Below are 10677 nucleotides of genomic sequence, written 5' to 3' on the forward strand. Positions count from 1 at the left end.
TAGAGACGGGGTTTCACCATGTTGACCAGGATGGTCTCGATCTCTTGACCTCATGATCCACCCGCCTTGGCCTCCCAAAGTGCTGGGATTACAGGCTTGAGCCACCGCGCCCGGCTGTGCCCTTACCTTTTAACGACAGTTGTATGTTGGTCTTTATGGATGTGTTTAATGGAGGCTGGGACGGTGGGGGAGGACACTCAGGATTTTCTTTCCAGTTACTCATTTTCACAAATATGATTATATTTTTATGTCACTGTGGCCAACTACCCAGGTAATACATTCATGATTTCATTTGAATTAAACAAGATGTCTTTAATGTAAATTCAAGGATGTGATACAGGTACTTGGTTGATCCATTCCATAGGCTACTTAGAGGACTTTGGTTGGCAATCTGGCATTACAGGAATTTGCTGCAGACAATCTATCAGCAAGCCCAAAGTCCTCTTGCAACACTTTCCTAAACTCTACACATGCTGCAAGAACCTTCTTTTTCCAGATGAAACCCTCTTCAGAGGTTTGGACAGAGCAACTGAAGCACTAATTTGTACTGTTAGCTCAGCATTTTCAGTGTGCAAGTTCTACTTCCAAAAACCTCCCTTTGAGCCTGAGTTGCAAGAGGTTCAGATCTCCTGAGTTTCACTTTGAGTGTCAAGTTCAAGCAGAACCAAAAGGAAACTCAAAGCAAAACCCACTTTGGACCCTTTGAGTTTCACCTGGTTTCTACCTGAAAGAAATACCCAATGTTCCCTTGAAACTTGGGCCAAGTTCGCATGCAATTCAACTGAAATCCAATTCAGCATTGCTGAAAGGTTTGCAAATCTCCATGAAATGAGCTATGAACCCAATGTGACCTTTGGGTATGGAAGGAAGTCTGCCAACGTTTCCAGCAAACTTAAACAGGACTTTTAGGGCCTGGTGATGAATCTACGTGTTATATTTTAAAGTATAATTCACCTCCAGGAAATCTATGAATCACATATAGTTGGCCCCCAGAGCTAAGTTATCTACACTTTGAAAAATCATTTTTTATCTATGCATGCTCTTAAATTGGGAGGATTCTGGTTGACTGATCAGAAGTTAGGGCATTTTCAGTACATGCTGTTTTCACTTCACCACACCATTGCATACAATGAATTCCACAAGCTCGGGGGATTAGGGAGCATTTGCTATAAAGTGGCCTCAGGAATCTACACATTTCTCATGGTAAACAGTTGAGATAATCCAATATCTTTGCCCAACACAATGGGTTGGAACAACCTGTCACATAAGACAAACTTCCACTTCTAATGAAGATAAAACTGCACTTATTCTTTCATTCGTTCTTTAGGCAAATTTCCTTCCCATCTCATCTGTGCCTTGCCCTCCACCCTCTGCTCTCACCACAAAGCTCTCCTTGTGCCTTCTGATAATCCTCATCCACGCTCCCTTCTCTAACCACTTACCCTCTTCACCTTCAAGCCACTTTATCCATCCCTTAATTCTGTATTACCTGCCTCCCTCCTCCTCTCTCTCTCTGTCCCCCGCCCCTTTCTTCATCTGCCCCTGTTCTAAAGCACCCTAACGGCTTTCCAACCAGCTTCCAACTGCGCTACTCTGACAGTGTCATAAATGAGTCTCAGCTACCCCTCTTCCATTGTTCCTGTGCCTGTCTGGGCTGCTGATTTCCAGTCTTGTGACCGTTGTTTTCTGAACTGGCACTTTGGAAAGAACTCCTCCAGAAAGGAGGTGGTAAGGCTGTCCTCAGCCTCTGCCCGTGGAAACACTTTGTAGCAACTATGGATGACAGAGTGATTTTTTATTCTATCAACTCAAACACAAATGGGAGAAAGTAATACAATATATAGTGAAATAAGCATGGGTTTGGGAGTCAGCAAACATAGGTTTGAATAGCATCTCTGCCACCACAACCCTGGACAACTGACCTAACCTCTTGGAGCTCTGATTTCTTCACCAGTGAAACAGGGTCACTAATGTCTACCCCAACGTGTTAAAAGGAATAAATAAAATAGTACACATTATAGAGGCTCAGTTCACATTAATTCTTTACCCTTAAGAGTTCATTAAGAGAAGATGCTGCATTTTACATCTTCAGCTTTATTCAGAATGATTTAGTGGGAAATTTAAAAACTGCTTATTTTTAGCCTTGAACAGAGAGGTAGTGTAACAGCTCTGTTCAATGTCCTAAGCGATGTGGCATTTTTGCACAGAGGCACAGAAGACACCAGACTCAAGGAAATCTCATTTTCTCACTTGGGATGCATTTTCCAAAGTGCTCATTTTGCTGGAGCCAGCGTGATTCCATGCTGTCTGCTTGATTTTAATTAGAGTACTTGTCTCGAAAAGGAGAGTGTTACTACAAATAATATATCAATTACTCACATCTGTGCATTACTTTGCAAATAGAAACATTGGTTGTTCAAAATTACCTGAAGAGAAAACCAAGTTAAAACTGAATCGTGCTTATAACTGTATGTACACTTAATTTAGTGACATCATTATTACTGTTAACATACTAATATGAAATGATAAGACTGGCACAGTTGAGGGTTGAAGTCATAAAAACAGGAGGAATGTTGAGCATTGTTTTTGACTGTGAGTTACATAAAAAGCTATAATTTTTTTTTGACTCAACAAGTATCTTAATTTCTTTTCCATTCACATCAACATATGTTGTTGTTGTTGTTTTTGTTTTTGAGACAGTCTCGCTCTTGTCGCCCCAGGCTGGAGTGCAGTGGCTCGATCTTGGCCCATTGCAAACTCTGCCTCAAGGGTTCAAGCAATTATCCTGCCTCAGCCTCCCAAGTAGCTGGGATTACAGGCACGTGCCACCATACCTGACTAGTTTTTGTACATTTAGTAGAGATGGAGTTTCACCATATTGTCCAGGCTGGTCTCGAGCTCCTGATCTCAGGTGATCTGCCTGCCTCGGCCTCCCCAGTGTTGGGATTACAGGCGTGAGCCACCATGCCTGGTCCCTTTTTTTTTTTTTCCACTTTAAGTTCAGAGGTACATGTGCAGAACGTGCGGGTCTGTTACATACGTGTATATGTGGCATGGTGGTTTGCTGCACTTCTCAGCCCACCATCTAAGTTTTAAGCCCTGCATGTGTTAGATATTTGTCCTAACTTCAACATACATTGCTTTTGAAACTTTATTTTTCTGTGACTATGTGCACTTTAAGATAAGACAGGTTCCTCATGGGTTTTTCCATATGTTTTGGGTAATTTGTGCTTTTTTTTTTTTTTCCATTTTCATAAACACATACAACTACCAAATGGCAACTGGGGAAATGTACTTATTATTACTAAATTCTTATTTTGTCTGTATAAGGCTTCAGACCTAAACAGAATCAAAATGTCTGAATCAAAAATGGAGAACTCTGTTAATCATTCAGTTTTGTTTTGTTTAATTTTATAAGAACATTATATTTAGAGCCAATGAAACAAGGTAAGTCAGAGTTTGGTGCCATGTAAATTATACTTCAATTTAAAATGCCTGCTAGATTTATTGCATACAAATTAATTACCCAGTATTATTTGAAAGGTGTTAGATGAATGTATAACAATGTTTGCTTTCCTAGATTCAGTAGAATTTAAGAAACTCAAGAAAAAAAATTAATATGTGAAAAGGTCTGATACCTTTATCTTTATTATCATGTATAGAGCTTGATATATTTTTATTGAATGAATAAATATTATAATAAATTAATACTTGAGCCATTAAGCCTAGGATATGACACCAACCTAGCAAGGGTCAGGAAGGAATGAGCTGGAGAGATGACTGTGCCCTCCTTGAAGCAGGCCCATTGTAGGGCTCACTAGAGGACAGTTAGATAGAGGCAGGACACAGAAGGTGTCACAAAGGTGACAAAGAGCAGACAGAGCAGGGCAAACCCAGACCGGAGTCTGGTAGAGTGAGCTAAAGGTAGGAAAGGGAAAGACTGCCTACAGGTGCAAACTATAAAGGGGTAGGCCTAGGAACAACACTGTAAATGTGACAGGGAACCAAGAGCCAAGAGCTATGATGGACCTGAATCCTCAGGGAAGGAAACAGGGCAAGCATGCAAGGACAGATGACCTGATTACATGTTTGAGCTTTAGTCTCTTAGTATTATAGTAATGGTTTATATTTTGAATTTACAAGCTGCCATAGAATTTCCTAGATGGAAATAAATAATAGTGAGAAGAAATCAGGGTGAAAGGGTCAAGGTAAAGGAATGGAGGGAAGCTAGGAGAAAAGAAGTGAAAATAGAAGACAACATGCAGTGAAAAGAAAACAGACCGGGGAAGGTAAAACTAGAGAAATGGGACAAGGGCAGGAAGGTGGGAAGGAAAGAAAATTTTCCAAGAACTAGGAGGAATCTTGACTATTTTTCCTCTGGTCATACAGAATACAACAGTACCTTAGCTCATTTATTCACACAAATTTCCCAGTGGGTCCAGCCAGACATCTTTGAGGTTTGTAGCTTTGGCGCAGAAATGGCTCTAGTCTCAGAAGATAGCTCTGAAATAAATAGGAGAGATGTTTCATTATAACCACAAATCTGTAACTGTGAAATTCAAAGAAAAAGGAAAATGAAAATATTGTTTTGTTTTAAAAAGTCTGTCCTGAGGTCATTACCTAACAATGATTCATTTTACCCAGCAGGGAAAGTTAGGGGTACCCCTTTCATGAGTCAAAATCTTTTTCTTGTGGATTTTCTTTGTTTTGAATAGTTTATTTCCTGATCTGTTAAAAAAAAAAATAGTGTCAGGTGACATAATGAAAAGGTACTGTGGCCATCATCACAAAATAAGGTTAAACACAGGGGCATCAACCTTATAGGGTACACTTGATAAAGATCACTAAAATTTTTATCTTCTTTATCAATCAGTTGTTAGCTGGTAGACAAGAGCAATAAAATAAAAGTGGCTTTTCATACCACTACTAGATCTTTATTTGACTCCAGACTTCAACTTTCCACTAAGTTTTCAATATGTCACTTAGAAGATAACACTGGAGGAAAAAAACTACTACTTTTATCTAACAGAGAGAAAGATAAGGCCCTAACAGTGGGCAGGGATAATGCAGTGGTCTTGGTAAGGACTTAAGAGAAAATAATATGTGAAAGATCCCAAAAGAGCTCTTGGGAAATAGCTGGGGACATGGGTCTTCCATAAAACAGCTCTTGGTGCCATTGTTTAAAATACTGGAATACTGTCCTGAAAAGATAATTGTTATGGACCGTTAGTACTTATGTTAATAATAATGTTAATAAAAATAATAGTTTAAATTTACTGAGTATTTGCTAGGGATGGGAAGCTGTTTGAAGCATTTTGCAAATTAACACACACAGCCAATCCTGAGAACAACTCTAAGTGACAGATTCTTGTTATTCTTCTCCTCCTATTTTGGTAAATCAATGAGCCTAGATTCATTTTTAGTGAATTAATAAATCAAATACAAGATACCAAATCACAACCGTTTGATAGCAATAATTACTACTGGTAATTCAGCAAGATGGTAAAAACTATGATTATTAAGTTATGAAACTTTCCACTGTTTTTTTTTTTTTAAAAAAAGCTCCTAAGAATTAGGATATAAACAATAAATTGTTTCAAAATTTTAAAAGATTATATAGGGGTATTTTGAATAAAACATTTTAGTAAGTATTCTCACAAAGTCTCAATGGTTTACACATGCACATCTGACCTAGGAGATCTCAAGCTGAAGTTCAATATTTCCTACATGTGTGGCAACACTGGATCGTAGAGCTTGTTTTCTGAAAGATGTGCTCTTGTTGAAAGAGTTCAGGTTAGACACCCAGTCTCAAATGTTGTGGAAACACTGGGCTAGAAACAGGAGCCCCGAGCAAAGCTTGACTCTTCCAGCTCTGTATGTCACCTTCTTCTTAAAAATGCATAACAGGCTGGGCATGGTGGCTCACACCTGTAGTCTCATCACTTTGCGAGGCCGAGGCGGGTGGATCATGAGGTGAGGAGTTCTAGGCTAGCCTAACCAACATGGTGAAACCCCGTCTCTACTAAAAATACAAAAATTAGCCAGGCATGGTGGCACGTGCCTGTAATCCCAGCTACTCAGGAGACTGAGGCAGGAGAATCGCTTGAATCCAGGAGGTGGAGCTTGCAGTGAACCAAGATCATGCCATTGCACTCCAGCCTGGGTGACAGAGCGAGACTCCATCTCAAAAAAAAGGTGAGGGGGGGGCCTAACAAATTTGCCCACAACGGCACAACTTTTTGTGAGAATCCAATAAGTTATAGATGCAAAAGAACTTCTTAAACCTTTACCATTTTTCATAATCCTAAGCATGGGCATAACATGACGGAAAATTAGAAAATATATTTGCTCAAAGGCACTATAGATTTTGATTACCCTTTTTTTTTAGCATTTAGTTATGTTTTCATCTTTGATAAATGAGATAACTACTTACCTTGTAACTATAATAATCAATGGTCCTGAGTTATCTACAAGATGCTGTATATGATGTGATAGTTAAGTGAACATTTCAGCCAGACTTGCCTGTGTCCAAATTCAAACTCCCTACACTTACTACCTATGCAACATTAACCAATGTTCTTAACTTCCCAGTGTCTTCATCTATAAAATGAAAATAGTAATAGTATCTATCTTATAGGGTTGTTGTGAGAATTAAATGAGTTAATCAATGTAAAGCATTTAAAATTAATATGTAGCACATGAAATTCACTATATAAATGATTGCTGTTATGAATTGTAACATAAATTCAGGTAAAGGTAAGTTACATTATTTTCCTAAATTACCCCATACTCATAATCAGAATTTCAAAGGCATCATTATATAATAGTTTTCACGTTCTTTAAACAAACAGTATTACACACATGCTACTCACCTGGCACTATGTTAGGTACTACAATAACAACAACAACAACAAGAACAAAAAGCTATGTGATTTGCTCCCAGCCTTTAAAGCGTTTATAATCCAGTTGGGATCAGGGGAGAAGGTACCAAATCATTGAATGCCAAAATAAGTTATATGGATACCAAAATAAAACATCTGTATTTGTTTTGCGGTGCAGAAGAGGGTCACTATGAATTCTTGATCTTGAGAGTTACGTAATGAGAATGGTGTTTGAGGAGGATTAATCTGGTAGTGGAGTGCTCAAAGACGAATTTTCTCCTATATTCCCAGACTTAGTTGGTGGCAACATTAATACCCTGTCACCCACCCAGAAACCTGGGAGTCCAGTCAGTCTCCAAATCCTGAGGGTGCGAGAGCCTAAAGATCTTTGCAAGGCATTTCGACTCTGAATGAACTGCCCTCTCTCCTGTAAACTAGGGACGTGCTTCCATCTCCTCGCTGCTTTCACCATCACCACACACGTCATCCCTCATCTGGCTGGGTGCAATTGCTTCCTAGTCTTCTTGCTGCCTTTGAACTCCTCAAATCAAACTAATTATTACACATCATATACCTAAAATTTGTATCTGGCCATTCATTCACTCATTTACTCATTCATTTATTCATTCACAGATATTTATTTAGTGCTTACTGTCTACCAGGCAGAATACAAACAATGGCTGAGAAAAAATAATATGGTCTATAAACATTGCAGGCGTGAGCCACCACGCCTGGCCTTATACATAAGTTTTAATTAAAACCTAGTAATACTTGATATGAATGTATTTTGAAATGTAAATAAATGGCAGTACTAGAGGAAAGAGTGTATGAGAAATGACTTTTTGATATTAAAAAAATGAAATAAAAGAAAAATATCTATATGAATGTTCTGTAGGAGTTCACAGGAGTTAGAATTAGTTTTAGGAGGAGCACATCCCTCTTCATGCAGTGGATAACTATAGGCATCACCAAGCATCACATAAACTAAAAATATAAACAAATATGAACTAATGCAGAAGAAGAATAAAGATCTATACTTCGCTAAGTACAGAACACGTAGTGCTTAATATGTTGCTTGTTGTCATTGGCACTCCCAATAGATTATTACAGAACATCAGTGTGCTCTAACTATAGTGGGGGCAGCGAACACTCTGTTCTCCATTTGGAACCTGTGACCCCAGTCCGTCTGGAACACATGAAATTTTCTGGTGGTTACTTTAGAATGGAGGCCCTTTTAAATAAGTATTGCAGTGGATGGCATTGCATGTGGACCATTGTCACCTAAGAAATGACTTTAGACTGAGAGATACTTTTGCAAATATAAAGTACCTGAATAGGCCTAAGGAGTATTCATATATTTCTTTAATAGTTGTTTATCATTTCCTCAACCACCATTAATTTAGGCTTAGAATACTGTTCTAAGATTTGGGGACTGACAGTAAAGTATTTGAGGGTAGTCTAAGAGGAGATTATACCAGTTACACATTACTAGAGTCTGAAAAAACACCACAAAAAGTACTGACCAAACGCTACGGGAGGGATACACAGATGAGAACACTAAATTCAGAATGGACTGGGGGAATAAGCAGGATTTCTACGTGAGGAATGCTTCATGGAGGAGAGGTGCTTGGCCTGAGGGAGCACCTTGACTACTTGAGGTCAGGTTGTCATGTTTCTTTGGAACAATTGGTGACATCATAACCAAGCTGTTCCTGTAACTTTAAGGGTGTTCATCTCCTTTTCTTATTTATAAAAGTTTTACTTATCATCAAGGTCCAGTTTATTTCTCTACAAAAAATTTAAAAATTATCTGGATGCAGTGGTTCACCCTTATGATCCCAGCTACTTGGGAGGCTGAGGTGGGAGGATCACTTCTTCCCAGTTAGGCTTTCTCTTGTAGGCTCACAATGGTTAAGCAAAAGCAGATATGATCTATAAACATTGTGATGCCCTCATAATGATAGACAATAATCAAATTATCCTCACAAACTAATGTTGAGCTTAAGGCAATGTTGAATATAACTTTCTAAGCTTCTGTTTCCCCATATTTGAACAGAGTAACACAATGTACCTCACAAGATTGTTATGAAGATAAGTAAGATTACTGATATGAAGGACCACAGAGTAAATGCTGGATTAACATTCATTTTGTTCTTGAAATCAAATGGCAGCAACTGGCCCAGAGGATAGAGTTAGAGAGAAAGATCAGGAAGTCAGGGGTAGAGGATAAGAGGAGATAGGGCCATAAGAGTGTATGAACTCTCCAAAAGAGAAAAAGCTAGGAAGAGAAAACTAAGATCCAAACCCTAACTTTAGTGAGGTGGAAGGAGGAAGAGGAGTCATCAGGAGAGACAAATAATTTGTAAAATGATGGGGCAGAAAAACCAGGGTCTACTGTTATTTTCAAGCTAAGAATTAAGGATGGAGTTCTCCACTCCTCAGTGGTTTGCTTCCAAAGTAGTCTTGTGCTCAATATTAATGACTTGGTTGGGAAAAATTTACTAATTTTCTTGTATTTGTTTGATTTTTAGATGTACCTGTTCACACAGACAATAATAACCACCAAGTTACAATATGAAATAAAAAGATGTAAACACCATAAATTATGTCAAGACCCTTAGCTGGTCTCCCAAGTATTGCATGCAGTCAACTTTGACTCAACTCAGATAGACAGGGAAGGAGGCCACTCTAAACTAATGAAAGCTATGAATTATACGATAGACTTTTAAACTATGAAATTTTATTCTCTTATATCTATCTGATGATGTCCTCTTAGGCCAAAAAGAGTGCCAGCAAGTAGATACTCTCATAGACTTGCTTTCATAAATAACAAGAGTTACTTTATTAATATATAAAATAAGAATGCATAAACAGATGATATCATATTGCAAACTTTAAAAATGTGTTCTCCAAAATAGGTTATATCCTGGTAATTTTTTACACCATTTTTTTGCTTACTAAAACCACTTGACATAGATAAGCCAAAGACAATCTTTATCTTAACCCCATTCCAACTACCAAAAATTCTAGCTCAGCAATCCAGAGTAATGAGTGAGGTTTTACCATCCACAGTGCTCTAGCTAACACATCATTACTCTCCTTTGCAGTTCCATAATTATATTTAAACTGTTTCTCCCTAGATCAGATTTGCCACAGCTAACTGAAGATCTTGAACCAAGAAATTTATTTAATTTTATCAGTGGCTTCTCTTATAAGAAATACAGCATCTGTTCTAAGAAGGAAGGCTGGTCCTTCCATTCTTCACCCTTCCCCCGACCTCTTTCAGGGCACAGTTGGAGCAGTATGTTTAGTTCTGAGTATGAAATGTTAGGACAAATGCTAATAATAAAACAGTTTGAAGAGAATAAGACTCGGGGCTATTTCATATGAAGGACAGTTGGAAAAACTGGGGAAACTTGGTCTGGAGAACAAATGACATGGAGAAGCAAAGAGATAAGAATAACCTGTCTCCACCTATCAGAAGGGCTAGGATGCATAAGAAGCATTGGCCTCATTATTCTCTATGGCTTCAGAGCACAGATCTTCAAACTTAAGCTTATGAAAGCAGGGATCTGGGCTCCACAACCACCAACTGTCATGCAAACGGCCTCATGTGGAGGGCGGAAAGATTTCATTTCCATGAGAACAACAGGGGGTACTTTGGGGAAACATTGTTTCAGAAGGTGAGCCAGTACAGTGGGCCAGTGTCACAGGAGGTAGATTTCAACTCAATATTCAAACACCTTTCTCACCTTTGGAGCTGCTCTGAGTGAGGAGACTTGTCTCACACGGTTGT

The sequence above is a fragment of the Cebus imitator genome, unplaced genomic scaffold (genome assembly GCF_001604975.1).
Source record: "Cebus imitator isolate Cc_AM_T3 unplaced genomic scaffold, Cebus_imitator-1.0 Scaffold659, whole genome shotgun sequence".
Classification (NCBI taxonomy): domain Eukaryota; kingdom Metazoa; phylum Chordata; class Mammalia; order Primates; family Cebidae; genus Cebus; species Cebus imitator.